Here is a 22,779-nt window from a genome sequence, read left to right as displayed (position 1 = left end):
GGAGCTGAGGATGTGATGAGTAGATGAGCAAACAGGCGGCTGCATGACAGGCCTTTTAGAGCCGTACAATAGCTGAGAGAGGGATACACGCACACACACACGCAAACACATGGAGTATGAGGGTTTTACTTTTGATGTGTTTGTCACAGTGTTTCGAGAATTTCATTTCACATGTCAGAAACAAAAATCTGAGTCATTTTCTGAGGTGAAGCTGAGGAATAAATCACAGCAGAAGTGGGAATTTTTTTCTGCAACCTGCCGTCTGCAATGACTTTTTCTCTATCTCTTAAAGATTGTTCAGTCTTTCATTCAATTAAATCCACTATCCAGTTCCTGTGACCACATGCATTGCTGAGTCTAATAATAACTGAATAAGGTGTATCCCGAGCAGACTCTAGATACCTGAGTTATATCTTTATTGCGGTCTACTCTCATTGTAAAGCATAACATTTGTGTGCATTCAGGGTTTTTTAATGCTTGTCAGGTGAGACCAACACTCCGACAGCTTCATCACTCATTCAGACACGGTGATCTATAATTCTGACTGAGATCAATACTGTTCCCGGCTCTTGTTTTTTCACAGCCGAGGCACTACTACGAGTTTAGATCACACTGCTGCCGTGTGTGTGTTTGTGTAATAAGTGTAATGATGATCCAATCGTCTGGATTAATGTTTCACTCTCACAGAAGATGCTTTTGATTTGGGGCTTTTTTTTTCTATCAGAGGAGTTAGGAGCTTTGTCACAAGGTATGTGCTCTTGTGTGGCTTAACATCTTTTAGACCCCCTCATGTTAGGATGTTTAAATAGATCAAACAAAGCAGGTGTGGAGGTTTTGGGTGCCCAGTATTTCCAGGTTTTTTGGGTGGGACTAAAATTTTAGGTTACAGTTACACAAATAACATCTGTATTTATACATGTATAGATTTAGTGTAATCCTCAGTAATCTAGACGTAATTGTACAAAGTACAAACAAAAGTTAGAAATATTACGGATTGATGTATTTCACCCTCACAGACTCGGCATTGTAATATAACAACCTGACTGTTAGCTGGCCTATAAAATATATCTGTCCACATTTTTCTTTTCTTAAAACCACATTAACATAATCAGCTATCCTGAATTTCACCCTTGGGGGATAAATAAAGTACATTCTATTCCATTAATCTTTATCTTCAGTCTGTTTTGGACAATGCTTTTGTTTTTGTAGGTCTAGGAATCATGCCATGAAGTCACACAACCTGCTAACTTTTCTGAAAGCTCATCTCCTGATTTGATGGACTGAACTTGTGAAGGATAAGGTGATAAGTGCAAAAAGAAATTATATTTGTTCATTATGATGTCTAGAACTTAGAGATGTTTAGTCATGTGGGGGGGAAACAACACATTGGATTTACAGCTTGTTGTCTATGATGCAATACTGCAACACTTGGCTTCAGTGGTGGCAGGGATAGCCCACACACAGAGACGCTGATGAGATGGAATCAGACCAAGCAGGATCAGAGCTGGTTAACTGCCAAGTAGGTTTCCACAAACAAAGACTTTGTCTTGGTGTGTTTGGTATCTAGAAACAATGAACAGAGAGGCAGAAAAAAAAGATAGATAAAAAATAAACACGAAAGAAGAAAATATAAGAAAAAGGATGGTAGTACAAAACAAATATTTACCAAGGTTGCAGTGGAAGAGCTGTACAGGTGTGCAGGAATGTGCAAGGTGCAAATATCTTAGTATAATAGTGTGCATGTAGACAATACTTATGTCTAGGCACATGTGCCTTAATGCATAAAGCCTGATTTTCAGTTTTAATCATAGACTGTATAAAATGTTGGAAATGCGGAACTCAACCAGGTAGAGTGTGACGTAAAGGGTTGGAGTTTGAGCCTCCTTGCCAACAGCTACGTGTTCCTGCCTGTCAGTCAAGTCAGTCGTCCTTTTTTGGGCAAAAACTTGTAATCTTAATATCTTCTGAACCGTCACGTTAGAAAAAAATTCACCCCTGTACAGTGTGCCGATAGAGAAATTAGCTACGTAGAGCCAAGCCGTTTTGAACCAGGCTGTAAACATGTTTATTAATGCTGCAAAGATCATCTTTTTTTAATTGGTGTCTGTGTGGTTTCCAGTGTTTCTGCAGCCAGCCTAAAGCCTAAAGGATCCTTGATGAACTGCAGTTTATAACACTTCTGCATGGGCTTCATAGTTTGAGACCGGAGATTGCCGCTTGGTTTTAACGTAAAACTTGATTAGGCGGGATGACAGTCTGTGTTATGTATTGTGTGTGTGTGTGCTCAGTAGTAAATATGTAGACATGCACACGAAGCTCCAACTAACCAAACACAGCACCACCAGTGAAAGGCATCAATATATGATGAAGGATTTATCATGATGGCGCTGTATGGTGGCAAAGTATGTGATAATAAACGTGATGAAGTTTCATCTGAGGCGCCTTGAGACATGTTTGTGGTATCCTGGCAGTGGAGGAGAAGCCCACAGCAAGCTGAAGTACTGAGACTATGAAATTCAGTTTTGTATGGACACATTTATTTTCTTTCTATTAAAAAATGAGTAATCATACAAAATATGAATAATGACTGATTATGATCAATGATGTACTGTGAACTGGGTGTAAATAAGCCACCAATCTTGCAAATTAACTCTTATTTGTTGTGTATAATGTTGAGAAAACATGAGTATAAACCAAGCGGCAACCTCCGGTCTAAAAATATTCGTCCAATGCGGAAGTGCTAAAAGCTGCAGTGCGTCGAGAATCCGCTTGAGCAATATGGCTGCTGCTGACGATTGGCCTCAAAACAGAGCTCAGGAACGGATGGGTGACGTCACGGATACTACGTCCATATTTTATACAGTCAATGGTATAAACAGGGAAATGCTGCTCCCACTGAGGTCCAAATCTGCAACGTTTTGTTTTGCTAAAAACTTGTTCCTGCACGGACCTCAAGTAACAACATATGGAATGTGAAAAAATAAATGCTCCATGTTCCCTGAGTTTGTATCTTACAGGGTTGATCATATTTTGCTGCAAACAGCAGGTCTGACTGCAGTTTGTCCAGAAGATCCTGGTCACTGTATTTGGCAGACAAATCCACCAAACACTTGATGCCTTCACTGTCTGTGCTCTTACATCATAGGCTTCCTAACTGGTTGACCTTTCCAGTCCACCTGCCTTTAATTAAGTGCTAATTAAAAGTGCCATTATGATCAGAGAGCTCGGCACTCATCGGCCCTCAAATACGACGATTCAGGTCTTTGGTGGAACGCTGTAAGACAATCAGGCGTCATTATGGGAGCTAAATGTCAGCTCACAGCAGAGAGAGGGGAAGCTGTTGTTAATGTGTGGCTGCAAAGTTTGTCCTAAAGACCAAATGTTGTGGTATTTGAGCAGCAGGGTGTAAATATTAATATATACGATCATCTGCGGCTTTAATTTTTCACTGTTTTAAATATTTTCACATTAAGAAAAGAAAAATTCATGGTGCTCACTAACTTGCAGCCCCACACATACACATAAAATCACCAAACATGAGTGTTTGGAGCAGGATGTCACCGGCTCATTTGATGGCCTTATACCTCACACCATCCGCTCTGTGTAAATTTCCCATGGGCCTTTGCTAACAGGCTCAATGTGACAGCTCCTGGCAAACACAGAAACAAGCCACAGAGTAGAGAGGATACAGCATGACAACAGCACTGCTGCTGCTGTGGAGGTGTGATGAAGAAGAAGAGGTGGTTCAAGAGGAAGGACTGCTGCATCCTGGATGGGAGGAAGAGGAGACAGGGGAGGAAGACTACCTGGAATCCATGCATATTCATACTGCAGGAGACTTAATCCTCGGCCTGTTTGAGGACACCTCGGGCCTCGTAGCATTTTTTTAACGCTAATTAAGAGCCAGACTGAGCTGCTGGCATGTTTAATTGCCAATTACAGGTAAGGTGAGCTATAGATGAAAATGACAGGTATTTATATGCTACATCAGGCTCAATAATCAGCCTGTGTTTAAACCTTGAAAATGGGACTGGAATGAAAGGTTGGGAAGCATCCAGGATCCTTGCACAAGCCCCAGCATTGTAGGAATCCAAGTGCAATAATGAGCAATGTTCAATGGATATGCACTTAATTTTATGTGCATCACTAAATTATCTTCCCGCACAGCCATGTAATGGTTGCTCCTCTTTTGAAGCGTAAAATTTTTTTGACAGAGCTGTGTAATAGAGTCAATAGTTGATGTGCAGACTGCTGTGGATGGGGGGAGATGAGGCACTCAGGTGGCTGTTTCCTCGCAGACTGCAGGCCTAATGTAGCCTTTGGCATGGAAATTGACGTGACATTGATGGGCACTCTCCCGCCAGCAGAGAGGCACGCGCCTGCACAGCCTTCCAATTCACTAATAATTGCTGATTAAAAACTAGTTAAGAGTCCATGAAAACTCAAATGTGCATTAACCAAATGACCTTCTGGGAATGGCAAACAGGCGGCAGCCAAGAACGCAGACAGCGCCTTGCGTGGAAACGAGTCCCTGGACTGTTTTTGAGAAGGAGAGAAGGAGACAAACAGGAGGGTGCTTTGTGAGACTTTGAGCTTTTTTCAAGAATCAGCTTTATTGTTTCAGTCTTTCATTTGATTATCTTTAATTATTCTTGAGCACATAAAACCCTTTGCTTGTGTGGAAGGAGTCTGTGGATCTGTTAAATACTTTGAGAGAATCTTAATCGACTGATGGGACTTAAGAATGAAACCTAGAAATACAAATCTAATGCAGGAGATAACTATAATTTGATAAACTGAAGGAGATTAAACTTGTCTTTGTTTCTTGTGGATTCAGTCAACTGGCTGAAGATGACCAGTTTAGTGAGTAACAAGTGACCAGGTGAAGAATTATTGTAACTCTACTACTATTTGCAGTAATAGCGTATCCGGTTACTTATCAAAATGAGTAAAAGGACTTAGTACTCCTTACTTTACATCAAATAGTCAACTACCACATGAGAGAAAATGTATAGTTATATGGTAGTTATGCAAAATAGAATCCCAACAGGGTTGTGCACCCTGAAGCTGATTAGTGAGAAAGCAGGATAATATATAGGATTAATTATCTGACTCGACTTGTGAGGTTACTCCTACGTCAACACAGCAGCATTCTGGGAGAGTGAATGACTCATGCAGTAGACATACAACCGCTAATTATCATTCAGACTTGAGCTTTCTGTCTTGGAAAAATCAGCATCAATATCAGAAATGTATATTTGATCTGTGGTTTTACTAAAACTGTATTATTTTCTGAGTTTATATCAATAAACCTGTCTATTTTCCCCAAAATGGACCCCTTAACTGACAAATGATACCAAAGACCTCTAACTGAGAATAGTCTTTTGTCATTTTATAACAGAAAGTGGATGAAATCATGACCAAGAGTATCATTCTATCACTGTGTTACTTACAGATAGGATTATTATAGTGGGAATATTTTATTACTCTCTTTACTTGAGCTCAGGGACACCCAGAAATCGCTACAGTTGGTAACTTTAATGGGACCTTGGTGACGTGCAGACAGATATGAGAGAGAGAGGGAAGTCAGGCCAAGCCTTAAGCAGCATAACTAAGTGCTGGTCCAAGCCTGAGCCAGGACTAACACAAGCTTTATAAAAAAGTAAAGCTTTAAGACAGCTCTTAAAAGAAGTGAGTGTCTGCATCCCGAACCCTGACTAGAAGATAATTCCAAATAAAAACTGAAGGCTCTTTACCTCCCATACTACTTTTAGAGATTTTAGGTATGGCTAGTGGACTTGCATACTGGGAGCGTAATGTCCTGGGGGTAATAGGAAACCTGACCATTACATGCTTTGGTAGGTGAGAAGAAGGATTTTATGGGGAGCCAGAGAAGCTAATACTAATGGGAGAGATGTGCTCTCTCCTCCTAGTTCTTGTCAATATTCCAGCTTCAGTGTTTTGGACCAGCCAAAAAGTATTTAAAGACCTATTAGGGAAGCCTGACAGAAACTATAATCCAACCTAGAGGTAACAAATGCATGGACTAGTTTATCTGCATTGTTCGGAGACAAGCAGTCCCTGGACTCTACTTTAGGAACCACTCCATTAACTTTTAAATAACTGATAAGATAGACTACAGGTTGAAGCCTTAAAATAAAAGTAACAAAAAAAGGATTTAAATTCCAAAAGAGACAGGCGTCACCTGCAGGGGCGTGTCCAGAATTTTTTGGCCGGGGTGGCCCAACTGAGGCTCTCACATAGGCAGTGGTGGCCAGTGCATTTACAAATAAATAACATTTACCCTTTCTGTCTTCACAACCTACTTTCATTAAAGTATGAAACAGTTGTTATATTCCTTTTGGCTTAAAAAAAAACATGACAAAGTGGCATAATTCTTCTAAGCTTAATTCTTTAAGGACTTACAAAAGATGTTTTTTCAAAGTCACATTTGAGGGCACTAATAAAGAAATCTACTGTCAGCCTTTTAACTCATCCCAAATGATAGATTTTAACAGAAACCCCACCTCTGACGAGGCAAACAGCCAATCATAGTTTAAGATTTTGGGGTGGCCCCTGGGGTGGCCAAATGGATTTCAAGGGGTGCCAGTGCCACCCTTGGCCACCCCTTTGGAAACGCCACAGGTCACCTGGTGGACTTAATTAGACCAGACCAGTGATGACAATATATGGGACAGAGACCGTCTTCTTCAGGAAAAATTGAAGTATTCCAAAGTACAGGATGCTAAGCTAATAATAGCTAATAAGGAAGCTTATAGGCAGGGGTGGGGCCAGACTCTCAGCGCAAAGGGGGCTGAGCATCTTCAAGGGGCCCTTCTATAGTCATGTTCACAACAAACCCTAATCCTAACCCTAAACCTAATAACAACCCTAACCCTAACCATTACTCTAACCCTAAACCTTATCAAAACCCTAACCCTTATCATAACCCTAAGCCTAACCTTAATGCAAACATTGTGATCAGGGTTAGGGTTAGGGTTATGATCAGGGTAAGGGTTGTATAAAACGCTAAACCTAACCCTGATAAAAACCCAAACCATAACCCTAATCACTACCCTAACCCAATCACAACCCTAACCCTGACCTCAATAACAACCCTAACCCTAAACCTAACCCTAACCCTAATCACAACCCTAACTCTAACCCTAACCCTAACCCTAATCACAACCCTAACCTTAATCATAACACTAACCCCAATCATAACCCTGAACCTAATAATAACCCTAACCCTAATCAAAACCCTGACCCTAATCATAACCCTAACCCTGACCTCAATAACAACCCTAACCCTAAACGGAACCCTAACCCTAATCACAACCCTAACCCGAATCATAACTCTAACCATAACCTAATCAATACCCTTACCCAATCACAACTCCAACCCTGACCTCAATAACAACCCTAACCCTAAACCTAACCCTTACCCTAATCACAACCCTAACCTTAATCATGACCCCAACCCTAAACCTAATCACAACCCTAACCCTAGCCCTAATAACAACCCTAACCATAACCCCAATCATAACCCTTACCCTAATCATATCCCAAACCCTAACCCTAATCATAACCCTAACCCTAACCCTAATCATATCCCTAACCCTAACCGCAACCATAACCCTAACCCTAATCACAACCCTAACCCTAACCCTAATCATAACCCTAACCCTAACCCTAATCATAACCTTACCGCAACCATAACCCTAACACCAATCACAACCCTAACCCTAACCCTAACCCTAATCACAACCCTAGCCCTAACCCTAACCCTAACCCTAACCGTAATCACAACCCTAGCCCTAACCCTAATCATAACCCTAACCCTAACCCTAATCACAACCATAACCCTAACCCTAATCATAACCCTAACCCTATCCCTAATCACAACCCTAGCCCTAACCCTAATCACAACCCTAACCCTAACCCTAACCCTAATCACAACCCTAGCCCTAACCCTAATCATAACCCTAACCCTAACCCTAACCATAACGATAACCCTAACCCTAATCATAACCCTAACCCTATCCCTAATCACAACCCTAGCCCTAACCCTAATCATAACCCTAACCCTAACCCTAATCACAACCCTAGCCCTAACCCTAATCATAACCCTAACCCTAATCGCAACCCTAATCATGACCCTAACCATAACCCTTATCATAACCTTAACCCTAACCCTAATCATAACCCTAACCCTTACCCTAACCCTAACCCTAATTGCAACCCTAAGCCTAGCCCTAATCACAATCTTAACCCTAACCCTAATCATAACCCTAACCCTAACCCTAATCATAACCCTAATCACAACCCTAGCCCTAACCCTAATCATAACCCTATCCCTAACCCTAATCATAACTCTAACCCTAACCCTAACCCTAATCATTACTCTAACCCTAACCCTAACCCTAACCCTAACTCTAATCTTAATCCTAATCCTAACCGTAACCCTAACCCTAATCATCTCCCTAACCCTTACCCTAACTCTAACCCTAATCACAACCCTAACCCGAACCCTGAACCTAGCCCTAACCCTAACCCTGAACCTTACCCTAACCCCTAACCCTAACCCTAATCACAACCCTAACCCTAACCCTAATCATAACCCTAACCCTAATCATATCCCTAACCGTGATCCTAAATGAACCCTGGCCCTTACCCTAACACTAATCACATGCCTAACCCTAACCCTTATCATAACCCTAACCCTAATCACAACCTAAACCCTAACCCTAATCATAACCCTAACCCTGACCCTAATCACAACTCTAACCCTAAGCCTAATCATAACCCTAACCCTAACCATAATCATAACCTTAGCCATAATCACAACCCTAACCCTAACCCTAATCACAACCCTAACCCTAACACTAATCATAACCCTAACCCTAATCACAACTCTAACCCTAACCCTAATCATAACCCTAACCCTAACCATAACCCTAACCGTAACCCTTATCATAACCCTAACCCTAATCACAACTCTAACCCTAACCCTAATCATAACCCTAACCCTAATCACAACTCTAACCCTAACCCTAATCATAACCCTAACCCTAACCATAATCATAACCCTAAACCTAACCATAACCCTAACCGTAACCCTTATCACAACCCTAACCCTAATCGCAACCTTGACCCTTACCTTAACCATAATCACAACCCTAACCCTAATCACAACCCTAACCCTAACACTAATCATAACCCTAACCCTAACCCTAATCACAACTCTAACCCTAACCCTAATCATAACCCTAACCCTAATCACAACTCTAACCCTAACCCTAATCATATCCCTTACCCTAATCACAACCCTTACCCTAATCACAACCCTAACCCTTATCATAACCCTAACCCTAATCATAACCCTAACCCTTATCACAACCCTAACCCTAATCACAACCCTAACACTAATCATATCCCTAACCCTAACCCTAATCACAACTCTAACCCTAACCCTAATCATAACCCTAAACCTAATCATAACCCTATCCCTGATCATAACCCTAACCCTAATCACAACCTTAACCCTAATCATAACCCTAACCCCAACCCTAACCCTAACCCTTACCCTAACCCTAACCCTAATCATAACCCTAACCCTAACCATAATGCCCCTAACCCTAACCCTAACCCTAACCCTAATCACAATCCTAATCACAACCCTAACCGTAACGCTAAACATGAACCTAACCCTAACACTAATCATATCTCTAATCCTAATCCTAACTCTAATCATAACCCTAATCATAACCCTAACCCTAATCACAACCCTAACCCTTACCCTAACCCTAACCCTAACCCTAATCATAACCCTAACCCTAACCCTAATCACAACCCTAACCCTAAACCTATCATAAACCTCACCCTAGCCCTAACCCTAACAACCCTAACTCCAACCCTAATCATAACCCTAACCCTAATCACAACCCTAACCCTAACCCTAATCATAACCCTAACCCTAACCGTAATCACAACCCTAACCCTAACCTAATCATAACCCTATCCCTAACCCTAACCCTAATCATAACCCTAACACTAATCATAACCCTAACCCTAACCCTAGCCCTAATCATAACCCTAACCCTTACCCTAATCCCAACCCTAACCCTAATCACAACCTTAACCCTCACCCTAATGGCAACCCTAACTCTAATCATAACCCTAATCATAACCCTAACCCTAACCCTAACCCTAATCACAACCCTAACCCTAATCATAACCCTAACCCTAACCCTAATCCTAACCCTAACCCTAACCCTAATCACAACCCTAACTCTAATCATAACCCTAATCATAACCCTAACCCTTATCACAACCCTAACCCTAATCATAACCCTAACCCTAACCCTAATCATAACTCTAATCCTAACCTTAACCCTAACCCTAATCACAACCCTAACTCTAATCATAACCCTAATCATAACCCTAACCCTAATCACAACCCTAACCCTAATCGTAACCCTATCCCTTAACCTAATCATAACCCTAATCACATCCCTAACCCTAAAAAATGTGTTTTCAGGTTTCTATTAGGGATGTTAGTTATCAATCATTGGTTAGGGTTAGGTTTAGGGTTATGATTAGGGTTAGGGTTAGTGTTATGTTTAGGGTTAGGGTTGTGATTAGGGTTAGGGTTATGATTAGAGTTAGGTTTAGGGTTATGATTAGGGTTAGGGTTGTGATTAGGGTTAGGGTTGTGATTAGGGTTAGGGTTGTGATTAGGGTTAGGGTTAGGGTTGTGATTAGGGTTAGGGTTAGGGTTGTGATTACGGTCAGGGTTAGTGTTACGGTTAGGGTTAGGGTTGTGATTAGGGTTAGGGTTGTGATTAGGGTTAGGGTTATGATTAGGGTTAGGGTTATGATTAGAGTTAGGGTTAGGGTTAGGGTTATGGTTAGGGTTAGGGTTATGATTAGGGTTAGGGTTAGGGTTGTGATTAGGGTTAGGGTTGTGATTAGGGTTAGGGTTGTGATTAGGGTTAGGGTTGTGATTAGGGTTAGGGTTAGGGTTGTGATTAGAGTTAGGGTTGTGATTAGGGTTAGGGTTAGGGTTAGGGTTAGGATTAGGGTTATTATTATGATTAGGGTTAGGGTTGTGATTAGAGTTAGGGTTGTGATTAGGGTTAGGGTTAGGGTTAGGGTTAGGATTAGGGTTATTATTATGATTAGGGTTAGTGTTAGGATTAGGGTTATTATTATGATTAGGGTTAGGGTTGTGATTAGGGTTAGGGTTAGGGTTAGGATTAGGGTTATTATTATGATTAGGGTTAGGGTTATGATTAGGGTTAGGGTTGTGATTAGGGTTAGGGTTATGATTAGGGTTAGGATTGTGATTAGGGTTAGGGTTAGGGTTAGGGTTATGATTAGGGTTAGGGTTGTGATTACGGTTAGTGTTAGGGTTATGATTAGGGTTAGGGTTGTGATTAGGGTCAGGGTTAGGGTTGTGATTAGGGTTAGGGTTAGGGTTAGGATTGTGATTAGGGTTAGGGTTAGTGTTAGGGTTATGATTAGGGTTAGGGTTATGATTAGGGTCAGGGTTAGGGTTGTGATTAGGGTTAGGGTTAGAGTTAGGATTGGGATTACAGTTAGGGTTAGTGTTACGGTTAGGGTTAGGGATGTGATTAGGGTTAGGGTTATGATAAGGGTTCGGGTTAGGGTTATGATTAGGGTTATGGTTAGGGTTGTGATTAGAGTTAGGGTTGTGATTAGGGTTAGGGTTAGGGTTGTGATTAGGGTTATGGTTAGGGTTGTGATTAGAGTTAGGGTTGTGATTAGGGTTAGGGTTGTGATTAGGGTTAGGGTTAGGGTTAGGGTCGTGATTAGGGTTAGGGTTAGTGTTACGGTTAGGGTTAGGGTTGTGATTAGGGTTAGGGTTAGAGTTAGGATTGTGATTAGGGTTAGGGTTAGTGATACGTTTAGGGTTAGTGTTGTTATTAGGGTTAGGATTTTGATTAGGGTTAGGGTTATGATTAGGTTTAGGGTTATGATTAGGGTTAGGGTTATGATTAGGGTTAGGGTTGTGATTAGGGTTAGGGTTTTGATTAGGGTTAGGGTTATGATTAGGGTTAGGGTTGTGATAAGGGTTAGGGTTGTGATTAGGGTTAGGGTTATGATTAGAGTTAGGGTTAGGGTTTTGATTAGGGTTAGGGTTATGACTAGGGTTAGGGTTAGGGTTGTGATAAGGGTTAGGGTTGTGATTAGGGTTAGGGTTATGATTAGAGTTAGGGTTAGGGTCTTGATTAGGGTTAGGGTTAGGGTTGTGATTAGGGTTAGGGTTGTGATTAGGGTTAGGGTTAGGGTTGTGATTAGGGTTAGGGTTAGGGTTGTGATTAGGGTGAGGGTTGTGATTAGGGTTAGGGTTAGTGTTACGGTTAGGGTTAGGGTTGTGATTAGGGATAGGGTTATGATTATGGTTATGGTTAGGGTTGTGATTAGGGTTAGGGTTAGGGTTGTGATTAGGGTTAGGGTTAGGGTTTTGATTAGGGTTAGGGTTGTGATTAGGGTTAGGGTTGTGATTAGGGTTAGGGTTATGATTCTGGTTATGGTTAGGGTTTTGATTAGGGTTAGGGTTGTGATTAGGGTTAGGGTTATGATTAGAGTTAGGGTTAGGGTTATGATTAGGGTTAGGGTTAGGGTTGTGATTAGGGTTAGGGTTGTGATTAGGGTTAGGGTTGTGATTAGGGTTAGGGTTAGGGTTGTGATAAGAGTTAGGGTTGTGATTAGGGTTAGGGTTAGGGTTAGGGTTAGGATTAGGGTTATTATTATGATTAGGGTTAGGGTTAGTGTTAGGATTAGGGTTATTATTATGATTAGGGTTAGGGTTGTGATTAGGGTTAGGGTTAGGGTTAGGATTAGGGTTTTTATTATGATTAGGGTTAGGGTTATGATTAGGGTTAGGGTTGTGATTAGGGTTAGGGTTATGATTAGGGTTAGGATTGTGATTAGGGTTAGGGTTAGGGTTAGGGTTATGATTAGGGTTAGGGTTGTAATTAGGGTTAGGGTTAGGGATATGATTAGGGTTAGGGTTATGATTAGGGTTAGGGTTGTGATTAGTGTTAGGGTTGTTATTAGGGTTGGGGTTAGGGTTATGATTAGGGTTAGGGTTGTGATTAGGGTTAGGGTTATGATTAGGGTTAGGATTGTGATTAGGGTTAGGGTTAGGGTTAGAGTTATGATTAGGGTTAGGGTTGTGATTAGGGTTAGGGTTAGGGATATGATTAGGGTTAGGGTTATGATTAGGGTTAGGGTTGTGATTAGTGTTAGGGTTGTTATTACGGTTGGGGTTGTGATCAGGGTGTACCTAATTATCCCTAATCATAACCCTAACCCTAATGACAACCCTTACCCTAATCACAACCCTAACCCTAACCCTGAACCTAAACCTAACCATGTATTCGATTAATCAGTAACATCCCTAATAGGCACCTAAAAACCCATATTTTATACAGTCTATGCTGCCACATCAGTTAGGAATAATTGAAAGTTTTGTTGTTCTACATACTTTCTACATACATACATAATTTTCTCAACACCACATACTCTCCTTTTTATGCATTTAGTTCAGTTTATGTCACCACAAATGTTTAACATAATACCATAGAAATAGAAGCTGGAAACTAATGATAAAAAAGTTATAGAATTACGGCGCAAAAAAAACAGACACCATCGCCAACATTTGATTTGTATTGGTTTAAAGCAGGCAGGTGACTCAGTGTCCCCAAGAAAAGAGAATCTTTTATATAAATCAGAGTAATTATGGCTTCAACAATTGGTCCTGTGAGCTGTCAGCATCCAACAGAGGAGGCCACGAGCTAACTGACTCAGAAAATTCACATATTGTCTCCCTCGTTTCGCTCATACTATCCACTAGATGAAGCTTTACAGGCTCACAAAGGCCGTCGCTTTTGGCCCTGATCGCAGAGGATGCAGCTGTCTGTTCATTGTTCATCATCATTGTCTTCATGGATCTGATGCTGGACAATCAATAGCTGCCTCAGAGCAAACTAGTGAGCAGCGGACTGGACTGTAGACGCAGGTGAGACTGTCGATTATTACCTGAGGACAGGGTGAAAATACAAAGTGAATGCCCCGGGTGGGGGGAGGTGTTGGTGTTGATGGCATGATTACCGATGGATTAATGATTAGTTGGCTGTCTGCAGCAGATTTCTAGCTTCACTTTACAGCCTTTGGTCTTCACTTTTGAAAAATGTTCTTCAACTCCAGAGAGATTTTCTGTGCTCCCTCTCTTCAGGCATGTCAAAACCATTATGACAGCAATTAAATGGATGAGAAATGAATGAATGTGTAGGTGGAAAGACTGCTGACAGGTTAAGAAGCCTCATACAGCTAATGATGTTTTGGAACCACATACAGAGTTTATGTTGTTTGCACCTATTGACATTTTACTGTGTGTCAAAATATTGCATTGTCTGAAACCTTCTTGTGCTGATTATTTGTCATCACATCATACTTACTTTATAACCTAAATAACTTACAGTAAACTGGAAGAACAAGTCTGTAAGGCAAGGCAGCTTTATTTGTATAACGCATTTCATACACGAGGGCAACTCAATGTGCTTTACATTAAAACATTAAAAGCATTGGAAACATTCAGACAAGCATAAAAGAGCAAAATTAAAATGACAAATATAATAAAACAGAAAAGAAAAGGAAAATTAGAATATATTAAAAATGACATTGAAATTTGGAGGGAGTTTATTCCAGATATGTGGTGCATAATGACTAAATGCTGCTTCATCATGTTTCGTTCTGACTCTAGGGACTGAAAGCAGACCAGTACCTGATGACCTCAGAGGTCGAGGTGGTTCATACAGTAGCAGCAGATCAGCAATGTATTTTGGGCCTAAACCATTCAGTGATTTATAAACCATCAGCAGGATTTTAAAGTCTATTCTCTGACAGACAGGAAGCCAGTGTAGAGATCTAAGAACTGGAGTGATGTGGTCTACTTTTTTGGTCCTTGTTAGGACTCGAGCAGCAGCATTCTGTATGAGCTGCAGTCATCTGATGGACTTTTTAGGGAGTCCTGTAAAGACACCGTTACAGTAGTCTAGTCTGCTGAAGAAAAATGCATGGACGAGTTTTTCTGCATCCTGCTGATACATAAGTGCTTTAATCCTTGATGTATTCTTAAGGTGATAACAGATTGACTTTGTAATTGTCTTAATGTGGCTGCTGAAATTAAGGTCTGAGTCTATAACTACACCAAGGTTTCTAGCTTGGTTTGAACATTTCATCTTTGCAGATTGGAGCTGAGCAGTAACCTTTAACCTTTCTTCCTTGGCAGTTTTTTCTTTGTTTTACTGAAGAAAATTCTGGCTTGTCCAGTCATTGATTTGTTCAATGCATTTACTCAGCGTTTGTATGGGACTATAATCCCCTGGTGATATGGTGATGTAAATGTGTGTGTCATCTGCATACCTATGGTATGGTATGGTAGTCTCTCAGCGAAGAAAAAAGAGTTAAATTGAAAAGAATGCAAGCATAAGCAAGAGCAAGCAAAAAAGCGTCTGCACTCCTCAAGAGCAGGAAGTAAGACTTCTGTAGTCAATTAACGGGTCAAACAAATGGAGGAGTTTTTCTTCACAGGATTTATGATCAGGATTTGCCTCAAAGGGGGCTTGAATGTTTCGTTTGACTCCTGCAATTGGAGATTTCACAGCTAGATGCAGCTCAGTTGTGATATGGTGTTGTCAAAAATGCATCTACAAAGCATTGCTGGTAAAGTACAAACATCTCCATGCTTTTTGAACCAAATGAAAAGCTCAGAAAATCAGTTTTGTCGCCTGTACAGTCCCTTGCAGTTTGTCATGCATGACAAGAAATAAATGCATTTCCACTGGTTTTAAAGGATTTTATCAGATACATGGTGATATGTGTGAAATTTCAAGTAATTTGACCCAAGATCTGCTCATGACAAATGCACCAGAGATTTAAAATGCAAACTCAAAGTCATGGTTATTATGTATCTTATCTGAAAATCTGATAGGTAGCCTGATAATGGAATAATCCATCAAATGTATGAAGCATTTAGGTAAGAATTATGAATTAATTTGTAGACATCCACGGCATAAACTGGACAAAACAGTGCAGTATCCCCAAAAGATGTTTTCTATTGTGCAAAGAAACTGTTGTATTACCTGTAGTTAAAGCTTAATGGCCACATTAAAATAAGCTGAGATAGTTTTTATCTCTTCAAGTGTTTTGTTATTCATTTTTGTGATGGAGAGAGCAAGAGGTAATTCCAAGCTTTAGCAGCATGTTTTTACTTTTAAATGTTTTTTTTTCATGCCTGTGTGTGTGTGTGTTTAAGTGTGTGTGTGTTCAGACAACACATACTCTTATCAATCTCTGCACAATAACAGAAAACAATTTGCTAATGTTTTGAAAATAGCTTTCCCTCGCCCTGCTCCAGCATTGAGAGATGTATGCACAATTTCATAAACACAATCAGTGCGCTGAATGGCGGCACTGATATTCAGGAGAAAAAAAATCTCATTATTGTTCCTGAGCTATGGAAAAGCAGTCAATGGGCCATATCACACAAAATGCCCCCTCCTCCTCCCCCCTCTCCCTCTTCCACGGCGGTCCACCAGCAACACAAAGCTTAATTCCACCTAGCAGCAAACAATATGCAGCAGTTTGCATGGAGAATATTACTGATGACCAAAAAGGACTCATCAGCAGGGCCAGCTGCACTCTGCACCGCCTGCAGGCGACACTGGTGGCTCTGCTGCTCAGATCTTTGGACGCACCACTGAGCACACTGTCTTCGTCATCGTGTGTTTGTTTTAGATATTTTAAGCTGCATTAGCATCATTACATGTGTCAATGTGTCATATCTGATCTTATTAATCAATACATCTGGATCTCTTTAGTGACCTGTGTCCGGGCGTGTGTACAGATTTCCAGTCTTTTGTAACTCACTCCATCTTCCCCTTCACTCGTGCACAATAGTGTCGAGGAGAGAGTGCGAGTAAACAGGAGATGAATGATGGGACCTGTGGGATTACATGAACAGAGACAGAGTGTAAGTGACTACATAGACTAGAGAGGGACATACTGCATGTCTGTGAGTCTAAATATACAGCCTCAGTGATGGATGATGACAGTCCACTGCATAATCAGAGGATTTCAATGAGCCATAATAAGAGCATATGAATCAAGCCGCCTCTACACTGTGCTGTAGCTTACAGTAAGTGTCTCAGAGAGCTCCTTTACATTACTGGCACAATATGTCCTGTTCTGCTGTTCACAGTCTGTGTTACAGTGGAGGGGAATAAATTGAGTTACAACAGAGGAATAGATGAAGAGTTCTATGTTTGGCTAAAGCCTACAGTGTCTCATTTTATCTTTCATCTCTCATTTTATTCTTTCCTAAACATGGTCACATTTTTCTTTGAAATTTGGAAGAGAAATAATGTATAAAAGTTGCATTTCTAACAATACATCCAAAAGGTATCTTGTATTTAAACTATGTTTTGCTGTCAGCCATAACAACCAGCTGATACTTTCTTATTAAATTTCCTTCAGATAATCTTAATTCCATCAGAATGTATTGTGGGGTTTTCTTTTAGTTTATGTTCCTACTTTTGTGCCTTTATTCAGTGAGGACAGTGGATAGAGTAACTGGTGATAGTGGGGATTCAGATGCTGTAAAGGGCCGCAGGTGGATATCAAGCACAGGCTGCTAGCTTTGAAGACTTTCGCTTCTGTATGGGCACACGGTTAAATTGATTCAAAAAAGTGTATAGAACACCTCAACTCTGTATCCAGTGTTACATTTTATTAAAAAGCAAATCCCGTAACATGATATAATATCTCCAAAATAAAGATATTCCCATAGACTGTATAAAATATGGACGTAGTATCCTTGACGTTACCCATCTGTCTCTAGGCAGGCTTTGAGCCTGCTAGCCAACAGCTACAGTGTTCCCACCTGTCAATTAAGTCAGCTGTGCCTCTCATTGGAAGACTCGTAATTTCAATATCTTAGAAATTGCAGCGTTAGAAAAAAATTCACCCCCCTCACAATGTGTGCCGATCGAGAAATTAATCATCCAGACTACACTCGTCTTTTGTACCAGGCTGTAAACATGTTTATTTCTGCTGTAAAGGTTGTCTTTTTTGAATTGGTGTGTATGTGGTTTCTGGTAGTTCCGGAGCCAGCCTCAAGTGGATCCTTGATGAACTGCAGTTTTTAGCACTTCCGCATTGGACTCATATTTTTAGACCGGAGGTTGCCGCTTGGATATTCCTCTTATCTTCTGTTTTGTGATGTGTTCAGTGCTAGTTAGCAAATCTTTGCATGCTAACAGGCTACTTCCACATGTGAGAACCTGGTAAATACTGCTGCATTGCAACAGCATGTTAGCATTATTTCCCTGCTCTCATATTGCTATGCTAGCAAAAGTAGGCTATTAGCTCCAAGCACTGTATGTATGGCATTAAAATATGAACGCACTCCTATCAGGAAGTATATTTTGATATCCAAAATAGACATCATCAAAACTGTATTCTCACAGGTAAGAATATAAAGAAAAAATATTTAAATTTTAGATACCTTAAAATCTTAAAAAGTATAACTGTTCATTAAACAGCTAGACTGGATATCTGTTACAGATATGTATAATTTAATTCTTCCTAGTCAAAATGAACAGATCAATTTTTCCGATATTCACAATGACATTCTTCCTGTTACTGAATGTTTTTTTTTTTTTATTACAATGTATAAGTAAGGGCCTATCTTACTATCTGAGGACAAGAGCTTTCTTCCTATCTAGAATAAAACCTTTTAGACATCTGCAACATAATTCTTCCTAGTAAAAACAACCATTTTAGATTTCTACAATCTACTGAAGAAGATTAGGTCACACTGATGCTAACATTTTATTTCAAATTCTGACTTTTTCTCAGAATCCTGAGATTAAAGTCTGAATCTACAAAATCAGGTCAGACCTAAAAATACATTCTCAGTGCCCCCAATCCTTTTCTATAACAATACAGTTAATAGTGGTCATAATAGAGTTTTCATAATCATAAGTCTATTTGAAATATCTCAAATTTCCGTTCACAAGTTAAAGTGCCAAAATATGATTTCAGGAAGACACGTTTACTGGTCACAGTGTATTTTGGACATACTAAATTGCATTGGTAAAATAAGGGATTGTAGATAGCTGAAATGGGAGTTTTTTTCAGAAAGAAGTCTATTGCAGATATCCAAAACGTTCATTCGGGATAGTAGAAAAACGCTGTGGATATCTAAAATTGAAAGCCTAGTACACATGAAAGGCAAAAGTTACGTCCTTTCTTCAAGTAAGAATGAAATGGATCTCTGAAATGACAACAGTGCATAAGGAGAATGTTGTGAATATCTGAAATGTTCATTTGACTTAGAATAATTGATTAAAGATGAACTGGATTGTATATCCAGTTGGACTTAAGCCACAATTTCATATGTATGAAACTTGATTCTGGATAGGAAGACTTCCTATCCACAATAAGATATCTAAAATTGCATATCTCCGGGTAAAACTGTAGTTTTACATATTCAGATATCTTTTTTTTTTTTTGGTAATTTTGTTTTTATTGCCAACCATAGAGCAATTACAAACATTTTGCTTTGGGCTTGTTTTGACAATTATGCATCATCAGAATCCAATGAAACAGATAAGCAAGTGGAATGGTAGTGATAATAGTGAAAATAATAAAGATAATTATACTAATAAATAAATATAAATACAAATAAATAAAATAATATGAAATGAAATAATAAATAAATAGAAATACACACATAAATAATATTAAGATATCCGAAAAAATGAATAAAAAATAAATAAATATATTTTTTTAACAACATCCAGGTTCAAATCAACTGCCATCAGACTCATCAATCACAAGTAATAAGAAAATGAGTAAAATACAATAAATAAAAAGATCACGAGATAATAATCAGTATGGAAAATTACACTTTTGTTTTCTTTTTTAAACCTGAAATTTCTCACCTCTACAGTGTTTAAATAAAATAACATTTTCAAATGAAGATACATCGAGTTCCTTCCCCCACTAGTCGTGTTTATATTCAGATATCTTTAAAGATTTTTTCATCCAGCTACTAAGTGTTAAAAGGTCTGGCTATAGCTAGTATGTTTTTAGACTTTTGTTTGAAGAAACTACATGAAGCTTCGTCCAGGTAGCAGAAGGCTGTCCAGGTTGGTATCATCCGCTAGAGTCACTGCAGTTGATTTCATACATGTTCCTTTGACTGCAGGTCACCGAGAGGGACATGCCTTTGGTTCATATGAAACTCACTGCTGCAAAATTATCTCTTCCAAAAATAGCCTTCTATATGTGTCTGTAGCTCTGCCATACTGCATTAAAATGTATGAGGGGAGCTGAAACAAGAGTAGGTCATCCAAAATATTCTGGTTTGATTCCATTATTTTACATGATGCAGCTCTTGACACAGCCTGAAAACACAGAAACAATACCACAACCGGAATGTGTGTCTACAGGTACACATATATTTGCCCTGAGTTTCATTCTGCTTTAATTACATTTTTATTTCACAACCCGCTGCCCCATTCCTATTAGATAATGAACTTTTAAAACCCTCATACCTCCCTGCACTTTCACCTTCACGTCACTGACAGCCCAGCCATTGTTTATTGAAGTCTGAAGGGTTCATTGTGTAAATGCTCAGGTTGAACATTAGGACTGGGCCTGCAGTATTTTTCTCTGAACCATGATACATTTAGGATCAGTTGCAAACTCTGGCAGTACTTGAGTGTGACATTTGATGATGTAAGGTTTATGGAGATCATCACAGATCACTAAATGTCAGAGACTGTCTGCACACAGCTGATATATTCCTCTCAGAAAGCAGGAGATGCACTCGGATGATACACCGCTGCTGGTTTCTGTCCCTGTCGAGGCTGAGCAGCAGGTAAGGACTCATCAAAATGTGAGAGGCCCTTCAATAGAAAAACTGCTTTATAAAGGTGTTCTTGACCTGTACAGCTGAGAAATGTCATATACTGTAGCTCATTTCTCCAGCTGACTTAAAAACCGAACTGAAAGCAAGGAAAATCTTGCAGATTATTGAGCCACGCTGCATGAAATTTTTACCCTGATGAATAGATACTTAATCACACATTCAGGGACATATTTGACATTATGTGACAAAGAACAGGTCAGGTTGAAAAATGCAGGATTCAAGTTGACTTTTATCTGAAATGACTCAGTCCAATGAAGAGTCAGACATGAAAAGGCAGAAATAACTAACACTGATGAAAACAAATGTATGATTTACATGTTTTTATTCTGTCGATATAGTGTGTTGAGTCAACATTTCTTGCGCTTTTTCTGCCAGTTGGTTACTTTGAATTTTTTTTTTATTCAGAATTATATATCAGTTATAAGGTACAATCTTTATCTCTGTTTTCTGCGCAAGTCACTTCAGTTTTCTTTGTAGCAACACTTCAATGCTAACACAGTAGTTAGTAGTACTTCAATGCCATTCTCCATTGCTTATGTCTGTCTTAAGTCTTTCAACATTTTGACCTCCTTTTGTGCTGTCCTTGATTTTCTGCAGTCTTCACCTAACTTTTTATGGTGACACTTAACTGCATGGTGTGGCTCATTCTTCTTCCCTTATTTGAGTTACGTTTTTAAATGTAGGACTTTATAAATAGAGTTTTTCAGCACTCTGGTATTGTTCCTTTTACTTAAGTTAACAGACGAAATCCTTCTTTCATTACTGGTAGTTAATTTAAGGTATCTCTTTGTGTTGAATTTGGAAATATAAAGACTGCTCAGTGACACTGGAAACAAAGATTACATTAAATGAATCTTTATAAACAATACTACATTTATTTAACAGTAGAATAAGGTAACTTTGCAGAGTCTACATTGATGTAGGTTTTAATATTGGTGATGAGTAGAAGTCCGGGCCTGATCAGGATTTTTTTAAGTATTACCCAGCAGCAGGGGCGATTCTAGGATTGGATGTTTAGGGTTGCTGAGCTGGGCAAGATACATTTCACTGTTTTGTACATTTTAATGCAATTTCATTCCCACATTTGTGAAAGAAAAGTATAACACTTTTTGGGAAAGTCTGTGACTAAACCATCAAATCTGATAAAGGTGATTTAAATGCTGAGCCACAGCAAAAGAGAATTGGATTGGAATCATAACAGAAACATACGGTAACCATAATTTCTTGGGAAAGACAACTCATTTATATACAGCAGCTCCTCAACATATACAGTATGTATGTTTCTGGAGTAAACCAGCCCCCTATAGTGAGTACCAAAAATACCAAAAATTGACATTGGAGTTATTTTTTGGACTTTCATTTGAAATGCAATGCACAGCATGTAAAACGCAGTGGAGCTGCTGTATTCTTGTTGTTCAAATTTTACATTTCAACCAAGTACTGTATGGTTTTGAAACTTTTCTAGCTTGTTAAAAAGGACATACAGTAACAAAAAAACAAAAAAAAATCTCAACTTTTAGGTGTGCTGGGATTCAATTTAGAGGTGCTTCAGCATCCCCAACAATCATCTGTCTTCCAGTAGCACCTACACTGTTCTCACGTTACTTTCATGTTGTCTGAATTAGCAAAGAGATGAAATCCTGTCTCCAGCAGTGACATGAAGTGAGACGAGAAGCTATCAGGAGTATTAGTCAGCATATATTTTGAATGGTAGTTAAGAAGATTTGATAGATTATAGTCCAAGAGAA

This window comes from Notolabrus celidotus, chromosome 5 (assembly GCF_009762535.1).
Source record: "Notolabrus celidotus isolate fNotCel1 chromosome 5, fNotCel1.pri, whole genome shotgun sequence".
Taxonomy (NCBI): domain Eukaryota; kingdom Metazoa; phylum Chordata; class Actinopteri; order Labriformes; family Labridae; genus Notolabrus; species Notolabrus celidotus.
Note: the sequence above shows the minus strand (reverse complement) of the source record.